Genomic DNA, 26465 nt, shown 5'->3' on the forward strand with positions numbered 1-26465 from the left:
TAGATTCAAGTACCTCTAAAACTGAGAGTTTTCTTCAAGTCCCCATTAAATATAGAGCTGCTAAAAAAAGTGCCCAGGACATTACTGAGTGAAGGTGTCTGAGCAATATGCTGTAAGGGACTGAGATGGTAATTTTGATGATGTATGTTAAAACAGTTGGACTCATCCAGGTGTCAGACACAGGAGTGTCTCTCCTAAATTTCTTCCAAGAAAGCAATATAATCTGCAAAAACCTACAGTATTTTAGTGATATTTAAAAATAACGAAATATGCTGTATTACCAGCATTAAGCATAAAATATAGACAGAAAAGGAAGAAAAATGCAGCTAGAAAGTTTGTCCCACGAAAGACATACTGCCTCTTTCTTCATGCTTGAACCAAGTGTGCATACTAACTTAGGTCCAGTTTCATTCCATTCAGTTTGAAGCACCTCACAGATGATATACTCCTTATACAGCCTTTGAGACCACATCTAATGTGTGAAGCCACCAATGGATAGTGGTATGGTGTGCATATCTTGGGCAGGAGCAAGCCTGGAACATGTTATAACTATTCCTGGGGAAATCAAAGCATGGGAAGGCAGCATGGACATGGCTGGCCTGTAGATATGGAGGAAGATACCCATTTATCTATATCAATACAGACATTAAAGAAAGGGACCGATTACTGTCTGATGTGATAGCCTGGCTTCTGATGGCGGTACTCTGGCAGATAGAGGGAATCTGGGTCTTAGAATCCTGGCAGCTGCCATGCAAACAACCTTTACAAATCCATGCCAGTCTTGTCTGACACTCAACACCTGGCTCCTTTTCTGTAGTGAGGATGGCTGGACCATTGCAGTGGCGCACTGATTTTTGTGGATGGTGATCACAAAAAGGGAATTGAGAAGAGGCCACCCGAGTTATTCTGACACATGACTTCAGTGCTTTCTATTCTTAGACAGATGAGGATCTGAAATATGTAAGTACACTATCATTGTTTTTTAGATTTATTTGTAAAGATGAGTCAAAGAAGTACAACTCTTAATCTATCATGGGTGTGGTATTTAGACATTTATAATTTTCTTTTGATGTGTGTTTGTATTGGAGTTGATAAATCAAGATTGTTCTCATGATATTTTAAGCAGTGTTATTTGTCTCCGTCCTTGTTTTTTTTAAAGAAATGAAAAGAGCAAAAACCATGAAATTATATTTGCAGTGTCATTTAAATTTATTGTCTAATAAATAGTGATCACTTGGAAAATCCATTTTTTTCCTGTGTTGTTAAGAAGAGATTTAACCAAAGTGATTGAATCAAGATGAGAAATTATCCCAGGTTCCTGAAGATTGAATAAATGATATTGTCAGTGTTAATATGCTGGTCTGGAAGTTCATTTGAAGTATCAGAAATAACCTAAATATAATTTCATGGCAGCTCATATACTACTTAGCATAATTTATTCCTTACCACAGAACCTCCATTCCCTGTGCTTTACCAGCATTTCCAACTCACCAAATACCTACCAACATTCATCTATTTACTGCTGCACACTCCCAGTTCAAGTAAAGACAACACTTCCTTTTTTTTCCCACCAAATAAATTCTATATTGAAGTACAACTTTATCTTGACTCCCAACATGTTTGTTGAACGAGAGCAACCAAAATATCATGTGGACATACTATTTCTGATTCATCTAATGATGTTGCATAAGGTGCCTTTTAGATCTCTATTATCTCCCATTAAAAATGTTTGTGTGCAACAGTTAATAAGTAGAACTTGTCAGCCACAGAATGCTGTACCTCAGTTTTACAAATGAGTGTCCATCCCAAAACATTTCAGAGAGAACAAAAGAAATTTGAAATGTTTCTACATGCACCAAGACTTCAATAAGCCATAAAGATTTAGAAACACAATTGGGTTTATTTCTACAACTTGAAGCCAGGAACACCATACTTTAAAGTACAGAAACCAGTCAACAAGATTTGTAATGTACTTGTAAGGACAAGACAGAGTCCTATGACACTTCTGGTTTTGAAATTCATCACAAGATAATATTTTTACTCAGATAGAGTTCAGAGTGTAGCTGTATGTCTCAAGAATGTACTGATTCTCCTTTGGTTTTAAGCAATAAGCGTAAGTTTATAAGTGTTTTCTTCCCCCAGTCCAAGTTATAAAACATATTTCAGATTATTGTGTTTATATCGTAATGAGGCTACCCTGAATTCCTGCACTTTGGGCAAGTTTTTAAACATACACATTGTACCAGTGACAGGCAGATTGTTCTTGAAAGGTCTGAATTAAAATAAGTGTATTTTAAAGAATATTTTTATTTCTGACTGTAGCTGATGGGTTGGGTAGAAATTGGTGTAACAACAGTGCCATGATATCAAAACCCTTGTTCATATGGAGGTTCCCAGAGGTATTGCAAGAAAAGGAACTATAGCTTAGGCATCTTCACTGCATTAGGGGGAGAAAACAAGGCTTTTCAGGACAAATAAAAAGTAGTGAGGCAATAGTAGAGCTCTGGCATTTCATTTCAAAAAAGAAATTAAATAGAAAGCTTCTGAGTGGAAAAATGAAACTGTTAGACATTTTTGCATCTGTGCAGATATGTAAAGGATGCTGATGCTGCCATGAAGTATCTGCATAACTCTAGATAGAAGCTTTTGTATCATAATTTGTTCAGCAACTATCAAAATATCTCATTCTTGAAAGAAAATGCCCTCCTCATAAGTATCAGGACTTTCTTAAAGGAAGAAAAAAAACTTGATTGCCAGAAATTGTACATTTTAAGAGACCGATCAACCTAACCCAGACTTTTTGACAGCTATGGAAACCAGCCAAAATTGTATTTAAAAGTGGTATTGTGCCAGGGGTAACCATGCCCTGTCAGATGTATTGCATATACCCTGCTGGGTGCATGGATATTTATGGATATGCCTATACAACGTCAAATCAAGGGGAAAAAAACAACTTACGGGAAGGTGAGCTAATATCTGGTTGTTCATGGCTAAAAGATACAGCATGAATGCATTGTCCTGGCAAACAAAAGTGAAGGACATAAATGAAAGGGTATTCCCATAGTAACTCAGTGGTTCAAGGACATTTATCAGTACTACTTATCTACTGGAAAAGAGTGGTTGGGGGATTCATTCATCTTAGTTCCCTGTGGTTGCTATCTGCTTGGAAATCACATCCATTGCTACCTGTATAGGGAACCCTGGCAGCTGGGGACAATTTGAGTTATTTGAACCATGCATCTCTCCACATGTCACCAGGAAGGGGATTTATATTTGAAATTGGAATTGGTTTATAACCTTGCAGAAATGCGCAGGAGTAATACATGGATCTTATCAGTATGTCTGGCCAGTTTTGAGTTCCTGTAGGGACGTTGCCACATAAGGATCTCCTGAGGTATTCAGATATCAGTGTGATTAGCCTGGCAGACAGACCTCTGTATTGGGGAAGCAAGGTCAATGCCCCTGGGACAGCAGGAGACATAAAGATTCAATGATAATACCTTATTATTCTATCAAATGATATTTGCAGAGGGCTTCAAAATCATTATGTGAAGGACAAAGGATGTTGTATATATAGAGGAGTAAAGGCTGACATTTCCACGCTGCATGTAATTAACAGAATTCCATGCAAGTCTGGGCTTTGGAAGAAAAATAATCTTTGGCTGCACACTGTGCGTATGGGGCTTCCATAATAGACACACAGGAAGCCACTGTAAGGCATCTAGAGAATCAAGGCTATTGCTTTGCTGGTGTCATGTTCTCAAAGACCCTGAGGTTCAAAGACCTGTTTCTACAAGGTAGGGGGTTCATGGAGACAAGAAACATGCAGTACTTGATCATTTTTGATTTTGTTGCTTCTCAAAGCACCTCTTGACCTAGCTGAATTCTGGTGAGAAGCTAGACTATGTTTAGGTGGGAATATCTTCCCTGAGCCAGTTTATGGGAAGTGTTGTGATTCCTCTTGTAAAGGGATGGTCAGATTAGTTAGCATGGTTTTTTCTTGGTTTCTGCTAAGAAATTGACTTTTTTTCTGATACTTCTGACAGTCCTTCAAGTTACCCAGACTGCAGATTAACACACTACAAAATAAAGCACTTATTGCTCCATGTCAGGTTCATCTCTGTTGTTATGCAAAAGGGACACAGGAGATGATCTCAAATAGTCACCTGACCATGCCCTTATTTCACACATTGTACCCCACATGGTTTGTTCTCTCTGTTATCACATTGCAGTTTTGGGTCCTGTTCAGCAGTCAAAAGTTAAGGGCAGTGATGTGGCCTAGTGTGGAGAACACAGGGCTGAGCTGTGGTAATTTTATATCTACTCTGGATTTTCAAGGGTTTGATAGATTATATAAGTCTATGCCACACATTTATACAATGAAATTAATAAGACTGGCTTACATTATAATAAAAATACCCCTTAGCAAATGCGTAGTTTTATTATATTTTTTCTGTTAATGATGTGTTCTTTCCAGAAAATGGGCCCAGTATGGGAAGAGGTGATATACTCAGACCCTTGAAGCCTCCACTATGCAAATTAATTTCCAGTACCCTGGAATATAAAAGTACAGTACCTCTTTCATTAGACATGGATCATTTCTATAATGAATGGTTGGCATTGCTACATGATAATTTATCAGGATTTGGGAAAGGCATAGAATGCCAGCAAACTGGCAGATAAATTTGATTTTGTTTTTAGAGCTGGGACAAAAGAAAACATATTTGCTGATGTGTGGAGTAATTTTTACCTCAGACATAAACCTGTTGGAAGAACTACAGTATGTGAAGTGAGGCACAGAGCTGTCCTAGAAACCAAAAACAGCTTTATAAACTGCATATTTTTAAAGTAATTTAAAGACTGACAATGTGCTAGCTTCAAGTTTGAAGTCACTATCAGTGACTTCAGCCTGTGAGAAAAAAAAATTGTATAATAGGTGCAAAGTGGTTAAAGAAGGAAAAATGGCCAACAAATTTGTTGAAGATTTCCCACATAAAGGTAATCAGATATTTGAATAGGTTGACCAGAAAAGTTGGGTAATGTCTACATGTGGTGGCTTTCAAATAGTGGGACAAGTTCTTGATCCACCTAATATATCTGGTCAAACTTGAATTATTTTGTGATTCTAGGAAGGAAGGCCATCAAAGACGAAAGTTTAGATTAAAATCTGGAAAGATAATTTTTTCATCATCCAAAGGCATCTCTATAACTTTGGATGTCTTAGTGGCGCAGGGTGTTTTTCTGTTTATTTGCTTCCAAGAGTGAAGGACAAGGCCACCTTCTCTGACAGCCCTTTGAAACAGTGTGAGAAGAGGTCAGATAAATTTGCTGATGCTCATATTTAGCTTCTGCTAAGCATTAGCTGAAGTTCCCTTTCTCCAAGTTGTCAATTTTATAGTGAGGATTTAGCACTAGTCTTTTCTGCACTAGACATACCCATGTAAAGTAGTGGGAATGAGATTCTTAGCTGGATACTTTCCCATCCTTACAGGTTCTCTTCATGTCATAGGTCTTGCTGTACATGAACAATGAAGGGAGCTGTTATCAGTCCCTTCAGAATATTCCTGTTAAGGAGAAGGTTAATCCTTCTGGGTCCTCAACTCAGGCTGTTCCTGACAGCCATATGTTGGACACAGTAGACAAATCCAAACTGCCTGAAGAGTCAACATACAGGCCAAATGGCTTCTCCCATTTTTAAATTTTCCTCCCCAAACCACTGTGATTTGCTTCAACATCAAGCAAGACAGCCAGCCAACAGATAGGTCATACAGACAACACTTAGATACTCTGGAATTCTCCTACCATCTGCTTCCAGCTTTCTCGTCTCCACTCAGTTCCATCCTTTTATCCTTTCTTCCTTTTCCTACTCGTGGTGTGAGTGGGAGAAGCATGTTTTTCCACTTGTCTCCTTGTTTCTGCACTAAAAGAAGGCAGGACTATAGGCAGGAAATCACCAGTGCGTGTATCAGGACTGAGGTTTGTGAAGAAGGCTCCATAATATCCATTGTATCTATGCTGTTCTCACTGGTAACTCTGCATTGAGCCAGAAGAGCAATTTCAGGCTCTTCAACCCTCACAGCAGTAAGATTCCTAAATTGGATATTCTTCTCAGGTTTTCCTCAAGTTGGATCTAGGTAGTCAAAATGTTCTTCTCTTGGCCACTGCTCTGTTGCACACTGTATTGTCTTCCCTGACTCTGATCTGTGCCATTTTTGGTGGCTCCAGCTGCTGTGTCTGTGTAAGATATCCCTTGAAAGGTGTTCTCCTGCCTCTCCAAATTTACACCCTGCTGCAGGAGTCCTAATTCACCATATTTTAGTAAAACATACACAAATACAGGCTGAAGGGTGTGTGAAGCATAGGATTGTCTGAGCCACGATCTTCTGCTACGTCAACTCCAACTGCACTTGGGTGACCTTCAGCTGATAGGAGAGATTTGAAGTTTCATGCTGTTAGAATAGTTAAGGAGGTTTTCACAGGGTGAAGATTTACTGTGAATCTTGCAAAGTAGATCTTTAAAGCAGTTTTCTGAGTATTTTTTTTCAACACCTGTGTGGCTAGGTAGCACAATCCTCAGTGTATCAGCAGGTACAGCAATTATGTATTTTAAGTTGGTTCTTAAAAACGCACCCAGCCCTATAAAAATATCTTTATCCTTTGCAAATAATAAGAGTGCCAGACCTTTTCACCTGCTTCTTATCTTCTTATTGCAGATAAGGCAGGTGGGAAGGAGGCCTTCTGCCACAAGAAGGAGAACTCTGAATTTGGTATGTGATCCGCAGGACAGAAACAGTTAATTCCTCTGAACATCTTCTTTTCAGTAGAGATGGCTTTTGAAAACAGAATTTAATGAAATCCAATGTCCTTTTCATAAAATATTTGAGGTAAATCTTGTATGATACCACTTGTCAGTCAGTCCTGTACTATTGTTGTTTCTCCAACCCCCCTTCCCTTTTTTCTTTTAACTGACATCTGTCTGGAAAGACACAAACAAATCACAAGCTGGTATCATAACTAGGATATTGTGGAACTCTTCTCTTTCAATCCTTCAGTTTTTCTGCTGATAAAGATAGATAAATTGCAAAGTCTATATTAATAGGTGCAAGGGGCAAAAAAATGAGAAAAGCTTCAAAAGGCATATGCAGAAACGATTCTGGAGTATATTGAGAGGACACTTTTTGAAATCATATTTACCCTCTTACTAATAAGTTTTAAAAATAGATACAAACTCTAAAATCATCATACAATTAATTTGCCTTTTCTCTACAATAAATCAGACTCAAAATAAGGATATATTTAACATTTGAACATTTGATATTCCCTTTCCATTAAATAGTGATGATATTTCTAGCAGTTCCCAGTGTTTTAGCTGAAATTTTTAGTGTTTTAGTTATATGCCTAGTACTTTTTGAAAATCAAGTTCAGGATATGTATAAAATTCTGTAGTAATATTTCCTACTAACTCTGCCATTTATTTCCATTTCACTATGGAGTGAAACATTAAGTTATTTTACATTTTCACTTGTACTGCACTTATCTAGGACCTCTTGTGAAAATTCCCCATCTCTGGAAGTGTTCAAGGCCATGTTGAGAAGGACTTAGAACAACCTGGTATAGTGGAATGTATCCCTTCCCATGGCAGGCATGCTGGAACTAGATGGTCTTTAAGCTCCCTCACCAACCTATATCATTCTATGATTCTTTATCATCTGTGATAGTTTATTACACTCAGTCAACCTCACATGGCTTCACACCTGACTTTAGCTGCTCTTTCAAACCATCAGTACACAACCTAAACAGGAGTTCATACACATCCTGCTTAAATACCTCATGCTGGTTGTGTAACAATAGGTGAAAGTATGCGTAGGTCAAAGGATTGCTAAGCATCTTTAGCAGAAGAATTGTTATGCACAGCAAAACAATTTTCTTTCCAACCTGTGCAATAGTATCTTTGATGACGGCATTTTCTATGTTAGAAGGATTCATTTTAAATTCAAATTATAGCCCACCAGATTAATAAACAACATTTGTGAAATAATAATAACTCCCTGAATGTATTTTTTCACTCAGGAGATTGGACACTGATATTGAACCAGTGTCTTTTTTCAGGATCTGGTGGTGATAGATGGCACACTTTTTGCTGGGGTATTGATGTACAGGGAGCCAGACTGACCGATGGGTTCAGCACAAATAAAGCCTGGATGTTCCTACTGCAGTGTAGAGTTGTATAAGAGAGCGTGGACAGATATTTTGCTGGGAGGTTCTTAAGTTCTGATTTTTGTGTTTTCTCTTCATTCATGAGTGGAGACGTGAATAAATCTGAAACCTTCAGAAGATCTTTAAAAAATATATAAATAAAGAACACAGAAAGACTTAAAAATTTCATCAGGTCTAAACATCAGCAAGGATAGTTGACTGGACATCATCAGCTCTGTTTTGCTGAAGACGCTTGAGAAGGCAGGAATTTTCAAGAGAAGAAATATGGCTTGAATCAAGTGCTGCCACAAAATATTTAGAAAACACTATCTGGTTTTAGAGTGAAAACTAGAACACCTTTTTTTCCTCCACTAGTCACTCATATGTTCAACTTTTCAATACCAACGTGGAATTGTGTGTTTACTGTGTCTTCACAGTGACCCTTCCAATTTCTTCTAGTTTTCAGAGTTTATCTGAAAAAATAAATAAATAAAAATAATAATAAATAATAAAAAAATTAAATAAAATCTGAAAATAAAAAATAAATAAAATGAATGGACCATTTTTTCATGGTATGACTGGGAAAAGTCTAGATGAGACCATAGTACATTTTGACTGAGGGTTCTTTGCCCTTCATAGGTGTGATACTTACATCGTACAACTGTAAGTGAAGACTTACATCTCTTCCCAATGGGAATAATTGGTTACCGGCATATGTATGCCTTATGCCACTGCTGCTGTTCTTCTCCTGTTGTAAAGGAAATAAGATGCAGAGAATCCTGATGCTCATAAATTCATAAATGAGTTTAATTGAAAACTGAGTTCTACAATACTATAGCCGTACAGGTAACTAACTGCCCTTAAAAATGACCAAGGCATGTAGGTAAAGAAGTATGGTCTTGGCTTTTTAAAGCCTGGAATAGTGGGTCTGCACAGTTCAGGAAATAAGGTAATGATGGTATTACACAGTCGTGTAATCTCATCAGGGAACTTTAGCTCCATATCCATTTTATAATCATTTAAAACCACAGCTGTATAATTGTGTTGCTAAAAAAGAGAAAAAAAAAAAAACTAAAAACCCCGAAAGTTCTTTCAGGATTCAGAATGAATATTTGGGGTACATTAGAACACATGGTCTCTAGAGAGAGACTAATATACTTGTAGCAAGGCAATATATATTTTGCCATGGAAGTACATACAGACACCTGCCTGTTCTGCTGGTATTAAGGAGAGTATGGCATAACTGTGCAAAGGACAAAGTGGCATTTGGATTTGACTGATTGCAAACCATGACAAATCTGAATCTGAGTAAGTATTTAATTGTATGAAACCACTGCCTGGCCAGGTCTGTCAGCAGGTTTGGTTTTATTTCATCAAGCTTCATGCCTTAATGCTGCTGATAGGCAGGGAACAAAGTGAAAGGCACCAGATCCACAGCACTGCTGGCCATCAAAAAATGATGAAGGCGGACCTGAGAGAGATTAATTTGTAAAATAGAAGATGAAAAAATACATCTGAGCAGAAGGGACAGCACAGAAAAGAGGGGTAAAAGTGAAGGGAAACAAGAGGGAAACAGCAAGTAGAGCAAGACCAGAGCTGAAATGAAGAGATGGTGAGGAGATGGGAGGAACTCTGGGAGCGTAGTTAGGGGGCTGAGGGAAGAGAGGAGCTGAATTTCTTCCTATGTTCTGAAGCTGCTTTTCAATAAATGAGTATATGGATTACATCAAGATGAAGAAACCTGCTTTCACCTTCTGTTTAACAGGCTCCCATTGTCTTAAACCTGTGTTAGGCCTGGCAGTTCATATCCTTGACCTTTTCTCCTGGTCACTGACTAATCACAGCTCCTTGGAGCCAACATTTTGTTCCTTCAGTTGCCTGCAGATGTTCCTATAGGAAAGTGTGGTGATAGAAACTGATCCCTGGGGAAATACCAGTAGTACTGTTAGAAGGTGTTCAGGCTGATGGCTGAGTTGCAGAGACACACGCATCAGCCTGGGCACTCTTTGTTCATAGTAATGACTCTTTGTTCCAAAGAAAGAGAAATTTTGTTGGTCTTCTCTAACTTTTTGTTTTACACGTGCGCTAAAATGAGTACCAGACCGGCACAAGAAGGGAATATTGACAAATCAGTTGCTACTCCATCATGGAGTAATACCAAGCGGACTCTATACTTGTTATTCTAATCACATCTTCAATTCACAGTGACAGATAATTCTCTGAGGGGAACTGGCCTAGACAATCATGAAAAATAGGGTGATTAGGACCATGTTTGACTTCAAAGGCTATTTGATGGGACAGACTAAAACATTGGTCCTGCACAGGACAACCCCAAGAATTACACATTGTGACTCATAACATTGTCAAAATGCTTCTTGAACTCTGGAAGGCTTGGTTATGTGTCCATTTTCCTGAGTAACTCAATATCTAAGTCTTAATTTTACAGGCTGGTCTTACTTTTATTTAAGTGGAAAAGCTTACTTGCAGCAGTTTTGCCTTAATAGTTTAGTAGATTATTTACAAATATAATGTCATGTCTGAACTCTCAGAGGTTCTTTAAAAATTTGATTTAATTTTTCCTTTATTATTGAGAAACATCTGTCCTGGAACCTGAATGTTAAAGAAATTTGAATCACTTTATTCACTGAATTAGGACACAAGGCATATAGCTGCAGGAGTGCTCCACATTTCCTTTATCTGCAAAATGCTTGGATACAAAACAAGCATCAATAATTTTGCTGGATGTATTGCATAGAAGGAATTTAGCTTTAGAAAGAGAAGTAAAATTAAACTTACAGCTCTGGGAAGAATGCCAATCTTTAGTATTAATAATTAATTCCATTGTTTTTAATTCACTTATAATTACATAAGTTAATTTTTCCTTATTGCTAATTAACAAATATTTAATTGCTTTAGCAATTCAGTAATGTTCTTGATGACAAAATATTTAAAAGAGGATGCAGTGCAGAGGATGGCTTTAAGGGATTTTGAAGGGGTTTTTTTCAAATTGTAGTTACTTAATGCCAACCAGCACTTACAATCTGCAAAAATCCCTTGTTTGTAGAGAGGCTGTGTCTTGAAAAATAACTAAAGGTTAATTATTGAATCTATCTCAACTATAGTAAGTCATATATTAAATTAAAAGCCTGTATAAAATCCCCACAATTCCAAGTGACCTGGACAATTAGATCAGTAACCTAATTTAATGGTTTCATAATTTCAAAGATTTTTGAGGTCACAGAAACCACTAGCTCTTCCACCTTGACCTCCCATTTAATGGAAGTGATGGGATTTCATTCATTCCCAGCTGGAGCCTAGCAACGTCTGTGGACAACTCTTACCTTCTGAAGATGCACTGAGCACGTTTAGAGACTGAGATCCCATCACAAAACTGTGCTTTAGTGGTCACGTGTATTCACTATTAATATTTAATTCACACTTTTTTCTAGTATGAATGTGTTCAGCCTTGCCTTTCAATCTTGATTTGTGCCTTTCAATACTAAATGGAGTGTACTTCGATGTCTTGTCTTCTCCTCATGCATTTATTTGTGCACCCAAAGTTTTTCTCTTCATGTCTTTTCCAGTACCTTTACTTTTCTTGGCATTTCATTTACTTGGGACAGGGTAAGTTAATTGATCAATTTCTCTATTGATTTCAGGCTGCTTCTGTTTTGTAGCAAATGCGTGGCAAATTCTGAGGACTTAATTTTTTTCAACATTTTTCTTTATTCTAACTTGGGAAAATAATTTCAGTTTCTCCCACTACTGCTCTTTTCTAAGACCTGCTGTTTAATTTTGAATTCGTGGACAATATCTATAAATTAAAATAAGGCCCTTCATTGTCACACAGTCCCAAACAAAAGCCTATAACAAAAATATAGATATATTTATGGGTCACCTGCTCTGCTCCTACAACTACTGATAACAAGCAGATGGGAAGGAGCTTACTTTAGCCAACTTTTACCTTTCAGTCCAAGTGTTTCCCATTATTGTGTAGCTACTGACCCTATGAGAAAAGAATTCTTTTCTGGTATTTCTGTGTTAGAACCACAAGAGCCGTGATTTAATAGACGTGCTTATAGCACATTATACATTACAGGCATCTTTTCAAAGATTTCAAAGCCACATCTTGACAGTTTCATTTTTTTAAAAAGGTGCCTTTAATAACCGTTTCTTGCTGACTTAAGAAATGAGGGAAGAAAGTGTAACTTCAAAGTGTTGGCAAAATAATATGAATTATACAAATGTAGTTGTAAAGTTGTTTCCAGTTACAGTAGTAGTAACTCGAGACTGATAGCTGGTTTCCTCTTTTGCAAGTGTTTCCAATTTAAAACGTATCTTTTGGAGTTGTTCCATGCTGTGTTGCTATTCTAGAACAAACCAGTTCGTTCAACTGTATTTTCTAAAATTATTGGAAGCAAAACAATAAACAATACAAAAAATACCAATGAGTGTAGTAAGTAATTAAGATACTCCAAGTTCTTTCAGCTAAAGTGCTAAAAGGCATAATTAACACAAGTGGAACTAAAAAGATCTGTAAAAATTAAAATCTGAACATCAGGACTCGTGTTGCTCAACACAGGGTTGATAAACCTACCAACAAGTTTTACAGATATACTGTCATAGGCAGAGATGTTTTTGCCTGCTATGCAGTATGGCCAAGTAAAAGGTAATGAAAGATATTAATATTTAAGTAGTTAATCATACATTATTAATAGCATTTAAAGTGGCATTAATTAGGACCCTTGCATACCTTTTCCCATCACTCCTCTATGTTGCTGATCAGACTAATCATGTAACTTTACTGTACCATTGTCCTTTGACCAGATGCATAATTATTAATTATTATTCTTACTGCTGGCACTGGGACAACTAGACTTCCCCTTCAGCACTGCTTTCACAGTTGCAAAATTTTGAACTTATGCAAATCAACCCATGGACCCCTGTAGGTTTTATTCTTCTATTCCCCTTTTTCTCCCTTAGACTTTTTTTTCCCCTCTTATACATTTTCCTGTTGTTGCTCTTTTCTTCTTCCTGTCTTCCAATGGCAAGGGTGGATTTCTAACACTGGGAACGGAAGACTTGTGGTGATGAGGACACATAAGACCAGGCACAGATTATCTACAGTGGTTTTGAAGTTTCCATCACTCTGAGAACAAGTAAAACAAACATCTGTCAGGCATGACCTCCCTCTAGTTTACCCTTCCTCGGGGCAAGGGGAGGATCTAGATGACCTCTAGAGACCTTTTACTAGGTTTCTGTGAGGGGAATAAAGCAGGTTGGGCTCACCCCAGCTCATGATTATGACCTGATCTGTCGCATGCTCATGTACCTTGCAGTGCTGTAGAAGTCCAGGGAGCATCCTGACCTTGCCTGAAATATGGTTCATACCTGCCTGGAGATATGTGCTGCGACATGTATGTGCACAAAACTGTACGCTTGGTGTGGTGCTTGGGGGCATGGTTTGGTGGTGGACTCGGCAGTGCTGGGTTAACAATAGTTGGACTCAGTCATTTTAGAGATCTTTTACAAACCTAAATGATACTACAATTCCATGGATTTTCGCCCTCGGTCCTGGAAGTATATTGACAAAAAGAAGACCTAATAATGATTTTAAATGATCTTCCGAGATCACTTCAACATGTTTATTTTAGTTCTTGGTCATCTGCAGTATAATTCATAAAGAGACGCAGTTTGCAGGCAATCAAAATAGAAGCCCATCAATTTCTTTACAGCGTTGTCAAGACTTAAAAAGATGAGTTCTTACTAATGATGTGAGGTGTGCATAATCCTGTGCCCAGAAAAGGATTATATGCTCTGACAAGGCCCTTTTGTTAGTGTTTTTGGGCTAGCAAATACTTTGTGTATTGAAACCAGTCCCCTTCCATTCTCCAATTGCAGCGCCTGGTCCTGTTGCACAATCTGAGAATTTGTGTCTTCCTCGTCTGTACACACTCTGTGATTGGTTGTAGACCTAGTAATGAATATAAAATCACCGCAGGTTCATTGTTGCAAAGTGACTTTTCCTTTACTCCCCCCTTTAACTGCTTTCATCCCCTGCCCTATAGGAAACCTTAATGAAAAGATAGAAAAACAAGTAAAGCTCAACACCCCATCTCTATCCCCAGTCTCAAAACAGGGACAGGTGTTGCATTATGCAGGGGGAGTGTTTTCTTCAGTAATATTATCCTGGGAATTATCTTAGAGAGACTGACCTGTGAATAATAGCCAAGCCTCAGGGTTAGCCTCACAGTAATTATCTGCTAGACATTTTCACTAGCCGTATCCTTTCAGGTCAAGAGGCAAGCATGAGGGGACACATCCATACTTCATGGCAAATTATTATTCAATTACAGTGACTTTTGAACCTGACCAAATGTAAATTGAATTGTCCTTCCTTTAAGATGTTTATTTGTGAGAAAAAGTCCAGGGAATTTAAAATGCAAGATACGTAAGCAGCCCAGACAGTTTGAAGAGTCTGGGATTGTAATGAGATACTTCACAAGTTCTCCATCCACACAGTTTTGGAGGGATCTGTACTTCACAGATATGTCTTTATAGCATTTTGAACTATTCGTTGTCAGGCATTCTTCAGCAAGCCAGTTCATGACAAGGAAGTCACCCCAGTACAAGCATCTCTGTGCACAGAGAGGACATTTTAGAAGAACAAGACAGTCGTGATGCAGCAGCTCATGAGCTGTATTAGCCTGACTCTATTCTAAGATGCACTCCCCGGCTCGGTTTCATCCCAGCTGGAAGGAGCTAGTGGTATCAGATCAACAATCAGAGGATTTGTGCGTGGCTAGCTCATGTGAAGGTGTAGTCAATATCCAGAGTTTAATGAGGGATAAATCCTACCCTGTGCATGTTCACAGTAATTTTCCCCTTGTATATCTATGACCTGCCCTCAACTTTGGATGAATCTTGCTTGATTAAACCCTAATTGTGAGTCTCTTCTTGGAGCCAGAGTTGTCATGTGGTGGGGTACCATAGCTCTGTAAGCTGGAAAAGTGTATACAAACTCAGATAAAGGGGTTAGATGTTGGAGTAAGAGTACAAGTCGCACGGTAGCTTTTTTTTTCTGTGAGAGAAAACATTTTAGCTTTATGATGCAAAGGCAGTAGAGAACTGTACGTGGTTAACAGCTTTTGGATAATGTAAATTCCTTTATTCTTTCAAGGTCATCAGTGTGAAAACCTATTGAAATGAATCCTTAAGTGGACATAATCCACTTCAAATCATAATTTGCAGGTATCATTCTTAATCTGATTTATTGCAGGAATGCCTTAGACCATGGAGAGGGAACTAATTTGAAAACGCACTTGACTTGTTGTTAGTTATTAGTAGTCTGTGTTTGATTTTGATTTTGCATGGGGCTTAGCTTGCATGGGGAAAAATCAATAAAATCTGTTTCAGTTTTGTTTATAGTCTGTTTCTCCCTCTGGCTGCCCAAACAGTGGTGGTTACATATCAGGGTCTATTCTAGGACATGAATGTCTAAAACTAGGAGGGTTTAATTTGATTTTTTTTTTCATTCTGGGTTTTATAAAGGTTTTGTTTTAAGATAGTATGAAAGAGATTTCTTAACAAAGTGCAAGTTTATTTTGGAAAGGAAGATGACAGAAACCCAGGCGGGGATTAGGTACGTCTGATCAAATGTAAATATTCACAGCTGAGACAGTCATCATAGACTGGTTTTTTTAGTCAGTGGAGAGAAACAAGCACATTCAGGTTGAAAGATTTTTAATTTCAGAAGACGCGCCTAAAATAAAACCACATCATATATGCCTAAAATTCTCTGCTTCTCTCTGGGGAATAGAAAGCAGCTCAGGGTGACAAGTTTGGACAGAGACTGGGGATGACTAAAATGATATGATTTTCCTTCCTATCTGCATGGGATCTCTCTCTGTCACTCATGCTGAAATTGCTTCGCTGTACAGAAGAGACACTCTTCCTTGGATGAAAAATCAGAACTAGAGATTAATGTCCTAACTGTGCAGCCATATGGTGATGATCCCATTTTTGCTAGTAGCTTGGCTGCCTGGTGTTCTTGCCTGCAAAGGGGAAAAACTTCAACAAGGAGGAAAAAGAGCATTCCATTCCAAACAGCCTTTAAATTGATTCTAAGATCAGTTAACAGAGAAGGAGTAAGGTCCTGTGTTAGCAGAAACCCTGTCTCACCTCTTTTTGCAGAGCAAAGTTTGAACCTGAATCTATTTCTGTTGTGAAAGTTTAGATCAGTATGTTTCTGCATAAAAGAGTAAGGAATCGTGCAAGGTACCATCGTCCAAGTCTTGGATGAACAAAGAGAGGGTTACTGAGGTTGAGAAGGGCTGGCCAACCTAGGAAACTCAAGATAAACCAAATCATTGCAGTTTTTAAGCCATGAATGTGGGCAGTGTCAAGGGGACATCCTCTCTTTAGTGACTTCCTCTGCTTTCTTTCTGGAGACAACTGTGATTAAATTTTATGCATGGTCTTGATGGGTAGCAAAGAAAAAAAATTTAATAGACTTTTAGACATGATGCAGAAGATCTTGCTGTAGTGGAAAATCCATAAGAGAGGTCACAGAAAGTAAAGCTTGATGATGACAATACAGAGGAAGTGTCAGAAGACAACTCTTACTGTAAGTTTATCCTTTCTTTGCCAGATAGAACAAATTTGTACTGAGAGTGTGTGAGCCTTAATTCCTTGCTGATGATATGCTCTGATCTTTTGGTTAATAGTCATACATACACTATTTCGGATAGTTTGTTTGTTGTATAGGACATCCGTATATTTTAACAATACTCTCTCCCAGAGAAAAAAAAAAGAAAACTAGAAAAACATTGACAAAATATTTCAGTGACTTGTTAAAAACTGTTGGTTTAAGCCTGCTGGCCTAAAGAAATAAAAATGCAAGGGAATCAAGGTAAAATCCAGCCTCCACAAAGGAAAATATGATATATCTGTCCAAGCAAAATGTTTCGGTTGATCCCATTCTGCGGTTTGGTTTTTTTATTTTCCTGTTAAGCTTTGCGGCTGCCTTTCTTGTGAAAAGGAAAACAGTAAGCAAGCTCCCTCAAGTCAGTCCAAGATATAGTTGGTCGTTTTTGTTTTTTTGGGATTCAACCTGTGAATCAAAAAGGCCAACAAAGCCAGAGTCTTGCAAAACCCCTTCAGCAGCTTAAAGCAATGGCTGCAGTATGCGTTACTCATAATGATAGTGGGTGATGTTTTTATTTTGCAGTGAAATATGCTATTACTTAATTTTAAACCTGAGGCAAAGTTTATCTTCATGACAAACCAGTGCTGGTTGGAGTGACCTCATAATGAGGTCCAGTGTATGGGAATGCTGCCGTGAAAATATATAGGGAATACTGGAAAATCAAAAGACAATGAAGACAGCAGTGACAAAAAGTCAGCAGGGCAACAGTCAATAAGATGTTGGCTGGGAAATAAAGTCTGATTATTAAATTTAATGAAGTGGTGTAATACTACATCTTCTTACGCATGGATAGGAAGAATGCTTGGTGCAGCAGAATTGAAGTAGTAATAATACTAATTTTCATGAGGAATTTTATATTCTACTATAGTATAAATATTTTCTGGTAATAGTAAAAAAAGCAGCCATCACATACATATCCTGGCTAGATTAGACTTCAATCAAATGCCCATTGGAGTGATATGGAATTGAGTTTTAAATAAATGGTAAATCAACATTTACCATTATGATTTAAAAGATGATTTAAAAGACAATGTAAAAAGTTTTTGTCTTTCTATTTTTTAGCCTTTAGGTAACTTGATTGTTCCTTTGAGTTTCTGTCCCTTAATTGGTAAATAATGAAAAAGTATTTTCTGACTATTTCAATAAGGAAAAAAATAAATTAAAGGTTAAACCTTAAAAAATAGTGTGTGAAAGTTCAGAAGGGAGGAAGCAGGCGTGACAGCTCAGAGGCAAAAAGAAACCTCATTGTAATCTTCACTGGTTAAAAAAAGTCAAATTTTTGTAATTCTTTATCTGTGTTATCAGACAAGACTTATAGTAATTCTCACAGAAGGTAGATGATCTATAGGTATTTAATGTATTCATGAAAGTTGTGCTGAGTATTGGGAGAATTCAGAGACTGGAGTGGAGACTTCCACATGAGGAACAGAGCCAGAGCCCCCATTGACTTACAAATGCAGTGAGCAGAAATATGTGCAAGCCAGCACCTGTGCTAGGCAACTGTGCTATGTACATCAACACATGTCAAAACTAGGCCTCTCATTAGTTCCCACCTCAGGCTGTGTTGGATACACAGGAAATGCATGTCCAAAAGTTGGACATGACTCACAAGAAAACAGGTGAAAAACCTGGTGCTGTCACTGCTAAGCCAAGCAGCAAATTTATTCTGCCTGACATTTCTTGTGACTGGACTCAAAATCCTTTTGCCCTCTGCAGCAGAGCGAAGGCAACTCCTCCATCCCACCATGTCATTACAGCCAACCTTGCAGCAAAATAAGAGAAGATTTCCTAGATTTGTCAGCTAACAGACTGGCATCTGTTTCTGTTTCTCTGCTGGCAAGCTTTTTGCCTTTTGGCCTTTGCTGTGCACATGAGGGATGGGACTTTGCATCCAGAAGGCAAAAACCTGGGTTGAGCATCAGGAGAGGAAAGAACTGTTTTTCTTGATCAGGTCATTCCAATCCCCTGACTTGTTTGACACCCAGCAGTCCCTGATTACTCAAAGGCTCTGAGAAGTTAAATATTTGACCTTACTCTGATGTCTAAATTGCTCTTTAATTGCTTTATTTGTAAGCCAAGAAGCTGTATATCTCTTCCACATTCTCAATGAGTAGCTAATTAGAGAAGATGTGAGGTTTTCCAGGCAGCAGTTTGTTGAGATAACTGTGCTGAGATCCATAACTGCAATACAAGTAAACAGTCCTTCCATTGATACTAAGAGTGGTGAAGCTGATGCAAACCAGCTGGGCCTGGTCTTACAGTTTATTTAACAGTAAACTATCTAAAAATATTGATTTGCACTGTCTGTGCTTCTGCTCTCTGCCTCTGACCCGTGGCCTGCTCTTGTGTAAACACACATTCTTTGGTTGGTGAGAGACATAATGATGGTCTGGTACCATAAGCTGAAATCACGTTTGTTTAAAAAGCCTCTCTAAGGACACTTCACCCACCGATGGTCCTTATAAATCTGACACTAATAACAACATTGTGACCTGGATGGCACTGTGGTAGTATTGACCCAAAAAGGCACAGGCTCAAACACGAAGATCATTTCAACACTTCACTATTTATACGCCAAGAGATTTTGAAGTTTAAATTGAAATATAGAAAAACTTCTTTGATGCCATGGACCTGCAGGGGAAGTGGATGGTATGAAAGACTAACTAGCACTTGGCTTGGCCATGCTCTTGTCTCCTGTGGTGGCATTTCTGTGGCAAAGAGGAAAGGATGTTGGTTGAATTTTGAGGGGCATGTTCCTCTTCATCAAAAAATTGAGGACCTGAGTGCCCTAGTGGAGTGACTGTCCCTTTAGCACCTATTATCCAGTCATGCCGAGAAACACCAGTCAGGACAGGATAACTGAGGGCCACATAAGGAAAAGCACTAATGTAATGTCCTGAAGTACAGGTATTTTGGAATATTTAGGAAATATTTATTTGCTGCAAAGATGAATCTAGGTCTTGGCAGGAGAGTGCAATGGACTAAGGTTGGAACTGAGAGCACTTATTGCTGCTGGTGGTAGGTGGAGAGGAGGAAGATCCTTAGTCACAGAAGAGCAGTGTGTATGTTCAGATGAGCCTTTTCCAGATAATTCTGTCAAAGACTTCCATTCCATTTTCTTTCTAGTAAAAAAGTGGTACTTGCTTTTATTGGACAAGGCCAGAGGGCCATTATCACCCAACTATGATATGATTATCTCTTGCCCTTCACCCTGGTATCTCTGTAGAGGAGATGTAAATCATTTCAATCCTGCTAGTTGCATTTCGAACTAGGCTGTACATGCAGAAATAATCAGTCCTTCCACATTTAATTAACAAAGGACTATATATAAACCTCTGACTGGAGCTGGTTATCGCAGGTTGCATGTCTCCTTCTACCTGTGAACCTGAATCTGCAGTGGGATGTCAGAGGCCCTCTGCACTTTTTTGATCAAAGTACATAGAGCCTAGCACACTGGGTAGGAATCACTTCACAAACCTGGGCACTTGAAAGAGATGCATCTTAAGGCAAATGGGATCAGTTTCATACATTTGAATCTTCTGCCCAGGTGAGTGGTGGAATCATCATACCTGGAAGTATTCAGAAGGCATGTGGGTATGACACTTGGGGATATGGGTTAGTGGTAGACTTGACAGTGCTGGCCTAACAAGTGGACTCTGACCTCAGAGATCTTTCCCAACCTTAGCCATTCCATGATTCAATTGCCTTCCATGACCTGCTCCAAGAAGTTGCCTTCTGGAGATACCTGCTTCTACTGGTTCAGAGAAAAGCCGAGGGAGACTTGCCCCTTGCTAAGGGGTACACAGAGGTCCAATGTAAATTGATCAGCAGCCTAATAAAAAACCTAATATGAATATATAATTTATTGTATTCATTCCTTTTTTTGAAGTCACATGTTCAGAGTTAATACCCAAACCAGTCATATCTTTCTGGAAAGATCAGATGTATTGAAAGATGTGAAAGGAATATATAGAATTCCTGGCATTGAAGCAAGTTGGAGAGAAATTTCCACTAAGCCACATTTTTGGGTATTAGGAAAGCAGTGAAATTCTGCAACTCTGGATGCAAATATACAAGTGGTTTCATATGTGTACTTAAAGCCGACCAGTGAAAAGCAGGGCTAGCATTCTTGTAGCCTGCTACAGAGAAACTGAGATCCTTGTCACTTATTAAAGTTTTATTTTGTTCCCCCCACGAACAAGGCAATTAATTATTTAGAAAACCAATCAATCAGGGGTTAGATGTACTAATCAAACACATTTCAGCTGCTAAGTATTGCTCACTTAAGACATTGATCAGCTGTAGGATGCTCTGTAGACCATTTAGATGAGTATTTTCTGACAATGTGCTTTAAACCCCCTTGAGGTCAAATCTTTGACACCGTCTGCTGGACCATGTGGAAGGTTGAATGCCAGACTGTCTGACAGACTGTAATTATTTTCTGTCCTGTTGCCCTTTCTGCAGTCATTAGGGGATCAGATTTCTGAGAAAGCCAGAAAAGTTCCTTGTACTGCAAGCAGCTAATAGCCTGAAAATGAGCCTCTTTTGTTATGTTGATGATTTGCCACTGGATATTGTTTGAGGCCCAAGATCGATTATTTAAGGCTAACTGCACTGCTATCATGTACTCTTGGTCTTGTGCAGCTCTGCACTTTCTTGCCGTTTCCCTCACGCTGACAGATGTGTGGTCTGTATTGAAGTGCACTTAGTCTGCTGGTGGTACCTTCATCTGCTCTGGTAAGGACAGATGCTAACAGGGAGCCCCACAGGAGTGCTGATCCAGGACTCTCCAGCTAGATGCTGAATGAGCATGAGGAAGTCTAGATTTTCTGCCTTTCAGGACAATGCCCTGAGTGTTCACAGAAATAGCTAAGTGAAATTAAGACGACATTTCTCAATAAATAATTGAAGAATGAGACACATTGTTTGCAGTCCTAACATGACTGCAAATTTAGGCTATTGCCTAGCAAGTTACTATATGAATTCCCCTTACACTGACCCCTGTGGTAATTGGAATTTCAATTATTCATTTTCAATTACAAGCATAGCATGATGATCACAAATGTCATTAAGTATTAAATTACATTTAATGATGGATGGATGAAAGGATAGATAGATGCCTCTCCAGATCTTTTCTTTATTTAATGCTGGTAAAACAAGCTCATGGATTTTACAAAATATCTTTTTAAAATACTAAAAAGATGGGAAAGTGCCATTTGTTTGCAGCAGATAAAACCTTGTTAATGCACATTACCTGAGCTCAGCGTTTTTATCATCTGTGTCATTAAGACAAGTGGTCCCCAGTGTGTGTGTACAGAAAGGCGGGTACCTGGGCCTGCAAAGAGTGGCAAGGCAGAGAGAGGCCATTTGCATCCTGCCTTATTAGAAATTATATCCTGGTGCCCATAATTGGGATCTTAGTTTAGTAGCCTGTTCAGTGTCTTTCCATCGTACCTTTGCATGTAGAGCAGGCTTAGTCACACACTGTATTTTAGCAGCCGGGAATTGCAGAATCACAGAGTGACTGAGGTTGGAAGGGATATTAAAGATCATGTAGTTTTAATGCCCCTGGCATGGGCAGGGACACCTTCCACTTGATCAATTTCCAAGCCCCATCCAACCTGGCCTTGAACATTTTCAGGGATGGGACATTCACAACTTTTTTGGGTACCTGTGACCATGCCTCACTGCCTCATAGTAAAGCATTTCTTCCTAATATCTGATCATAATCTCACTTCTTTTATTTAAAGCAATTCCACCTTGTCCTGTCATTCCATACTCTTGTCAAAAGTCTCTCTCCAGTTCTCTTGTAACCCACTTAAGAACTAGAAGGAGCTCTAAGATCATTCAGAAGCCTTCTCTTCTCCAAGCTGAACAACCTCTGTCACAGGAGAGGGTTTCCATCTCTCTAATCATCTTTGTGGCCTCCTCTGGACTCTCTTCAAGTTCTGTGGAAGTCTTGTTGGGGAAATTACCAGGATGAGGCAATGTCAGAAATACACTTGACCTGCCTTCCCTTTTGTTCATCTCCATGGGCAATTTTTATGCCCACACCCAAAAGAGAGGTTGAGAACAGGGTTTTTAGGCCAGGTTTGGCCCTGAACCAGCTCTGAAGCTGCAGGGTGTGGTGGGAGGCAGACAACCACAGGAGTGCTCTTGCTTTGAAGCACATGCAAAGGAACACTTACCTCCTGCTTTAGCTATATTTTGCTGTTCTGCCTGTGGTATTCAGTCCACCACAGCAGGAAAAATCTACAAAAAGACTCTGAGCAGATAAGAGAGTTCAGAACTGCCCACAGGAGAGCCAGGATGCTGGTTGCAGCAAGGAAGAGTTCATGTTGGCTCTCAGATAAATGGGGACATGAAGCACTGGCTTTTGGGGTCACTGAGGCCAGCAAGCTGTTGGAGCACTGAGGAGAGGCTTGCTGCTGAAATCCAAGCTAGTTTAGCTTCTACAGGAGGCAATGGATGTTGACAGTGCTAAGAAAGAAGCATTTTAAGACTATGATAAATTTAATTAGATCAACAGAAATTTCTATTTTACATTCTTGGCCCTTTTTTCAGGGTAGTGCAGTAATCCCACTTTAGGGGAAATCCTGTTTCCACACTATTGCAATGAACTGCTCAACAACCAGGCAGCCAGTCTAAAAAAAAGAGCCTTGAACTATTGATTTGAACATGTGCATGGATGCCAGACTTCTGATCTTACATTTCTTGTGTCTTACTTTCCCTGTTTCCAAAACTGATAATGATAAAATTTATTCAAGTGCTGTTGTGATACTTAATTATCCCACAACTGCAAGGTACTTTCACAATTATGTCTGAACATAAATAATGTCTATAAACTGGTTGTTGTTCCAGTCACAGTTATCTTTTAAGCTAAGCAGACTTGAGGCTCACAATTTTAAAATAGCTTGTTCACAGCTTCATATTGGCAGAGGCATTGTCAGAGTCAAGAGAGAGCCTAGAGCTTTTTCTTTAGTATCCTTTTTCTATCAGACCTTAGTTTCTCACTGTCCTATGGGAATGAGAGTATTCTTACCAAGTCTACATATCTATAATTTACATTTACCACTTCTACTGTTAACCCATGACCTTTGTGCAGGGGTATCGTTTTTCATGAACGCCACTCTTTCTACTGTCCAGGTTGGTTGTTTTCCCATTTCCACTGCCATCTTAATCTTTTCTGTCTTCCCTCTTTGTCTTCTTCTCTTTTTCACATGTGTATATACAGGCCATATTTACATGTGTATATACAGGCAGTGATTTGGAAGCATTCTTTTGCTAGTTACAACATGTAGCCCTATTTGGTCATCAGCCCTTCAGACTGTCTTCTTCCTCAGATTTTATTTATATATTTATCCACTGTCTCCTTTTTCATCCTGCCCTTTCAAAAACTCACTTGCAGTGCTGTAGCAGCAGTTGGAGAATCATCCACCACTGTGACCATGGGTTGCTGTTGCAAGGCACAGCATTTGCAGCTCAGCCACAGTGTTGTGAAGCTGATTAGGGTTTCAGGGCCCCAGTAAGGTTTGTGTTGCTGTCAGCATGTCCCAGGAATTGCTACATTGCAGATTTCACAGATGTGATCTCATCTAACTGATGAATAACTCTTCAGGGACAGTTCTTTTTATAATTTCTGCCCTCCACTCCCCCTCCCATCTTACTCAGGTGATAAAACACTAGAAGGGTCACCCCTTCTTATGCAAAAACCTACCATCTTCTGACCTTAAAGAATCATCGAATCACAGAATGGTTTGGGTTGCATGAGACCTTTAAAGGTCACCCAGTTCCAAACCCCCTGTCATGGGCAGGGACATATTCCACTGGACTACATTGCCAGGTTCCATTCAGCCCAGCCTTGAACATTTCCAGGGGTGGGGCATCTATCATTTCTCTGGGCAACCTCTGTTCATGCCTCACCACAATAGAGAATGTCATCTTAATATCTGATTTAAATATCTCCTAGTTTAAAACCATTCCCTGTTGTCCCATCACTCCATGCCCATGTCAAAATTCCCTCTCTGGCTCTCTTGGAGCCGACTTACATACTGGAAGGAGTCCTAAAGTCTCCCCAGAATCTTCCCCAGACTGACCAACCCCAGCTGTCTCAGCTTGTCTTTATAGGAGAAGTGCTCCAGCCCTCTGATCAGCTTTGTGACCTCCTCCGGACTTGCTCCAACAGGTTGATATTCTTCTGTGCTGAGGTTCTCAGATCTGGATACAGCACTTCTGGTGGGGTCTCACCAAAATGGAGTAGAGGGCCAACACATACCCAGACTCATGGTAGGGTGCATTATTTTGACAATTCTGCTGCTGATTGGTTTCACAATTTTATTTTCAACCAAGGCTCAATTTCAACGCTCCTAAACAACCTTAATCTGAGAAAGCTGATTGCAATTTTTTTCAAATTTTTCTGATATATTACCTGATTGTTGAGTGTCTGCAAACCTGCACCCCCAGTAAAAAGGAAAAAAAAAACAAGGTAGATTCTTCTTGCACAAAATTCACTGGAAATTTCTCTAGTAATAGATCAATGGTAGTCAAAACAGCAAGAAAATATTACATTGTATGTTATTATGCTATAAATATTTCAAATATTGTGAAATAATGGTATAATTTTCCATTTTTTCAGTATTAACTTCAGAGAGATACAACACAAGTAGCAGAGAAATTATGAAATTGGCTCTAGTTGAGGAGAGAATTTCTGTGTAAGGGGAAAAAGATTGAAACAGTAATTCAGACAGACCAGAATATAATTAGTTAAACTTAATGTATCATAGGTTTTGTACTTTGTACACAGTTTCCATTTAACATGTCAGGAACCTGGTTTTAAAACCAAGACAAGAAGTTACTGAGTGAGTGTTTGGCAGTAAATTTAAGCTGGATACACACTTCTTTTTAAAAAACCAATGTACAATATAGCAAGGACTATCTGGATCTCAGGGAGCCAGGAAAAAAAGCATATACAGTTAAAATCTGACAAAGAGGTAGTTAAAATTCAGAAATCTCTGTGCAGACCAGATCATCTGCTCTAAAATAGACTGAGTTGTATGGTTCTGCTGGAGGACAGCTGGGCCTGATGAAGATTGGATGGAGACAGACAGCAGTTCTTAAGACAGCAAAGCAAAACCCAACAGCCAAGTTGAGTTCTCATTCTGCCTGCTGGAGGTCAAGCATTCCCATGCCCACAAGATCTCCCACGAGTGCACCAAGCCCAGGGTGCCCTGCAGTCATCCTGTCCTGTCTCTCCTCAACTGAGTTGAAGAGCAGTGAATGAAAACTTAAAGAATTGCAAGGGAGCCCAAAAACAAGGTCCAGGGAGACAACTTATACAATACAGAGGTACAGAGTGACCATATGCTGTTCATGGAAGTGCAAATTGGCAAGGGCTTGTCTTCCATATAGAGGTACCAATGCCCATATAAACTTTTAGACAAGGAGGTCTTCTTGGTCTTGCAAACCAAGGCATAACATGATTAATTGGCTGGAATACAAAGTTAAATTCAACCTTGAAGAAAAGTGCAATTCTCTGGCAGGGAGGGTAATTAAGCATTGCAAC

The 26465-nt window shown here is 39.0% G+C and overlaps 1 protein-coding gene across 3 annotated transcripts in view; it reads left to right on the forward strand.

Annotated features, from left to right (window-relative positions):
- TENM4 (teneurin transmembrane protein 4) overlaps positions 1-26465 on the forward strand; it is a 595878-nt gene that overhangs the window by 92140 nt on the left and 477273 nt on the right. For all 3 annotated transcript variants that reach the window (XM_030971231.1, XM_030971250.1, XM_030971240.1), the window contains exon 2: positions 818-960. The gene's annotated coding sequence lies outside the window, so the exon portion shown is untranslated. The remainder of the gene's footprint in view (positions 1-817; positions 961-26465) is intronic.

This window comes from Camarhynchus parvulus, chromosome 1, assembly GCF_901933205.1.
Source record: "Camarhynchus parvulus chromosome 1, STF_HiC, whole genome shotgun sequence".
Classification (NCBI taxonomy): domain Eukaryota; kingdom Metazoa; phylum Chordata; class Aves; order Passeriformes; family Thraupidae; genus Camarhynchus; species Camarhynchus parvulus.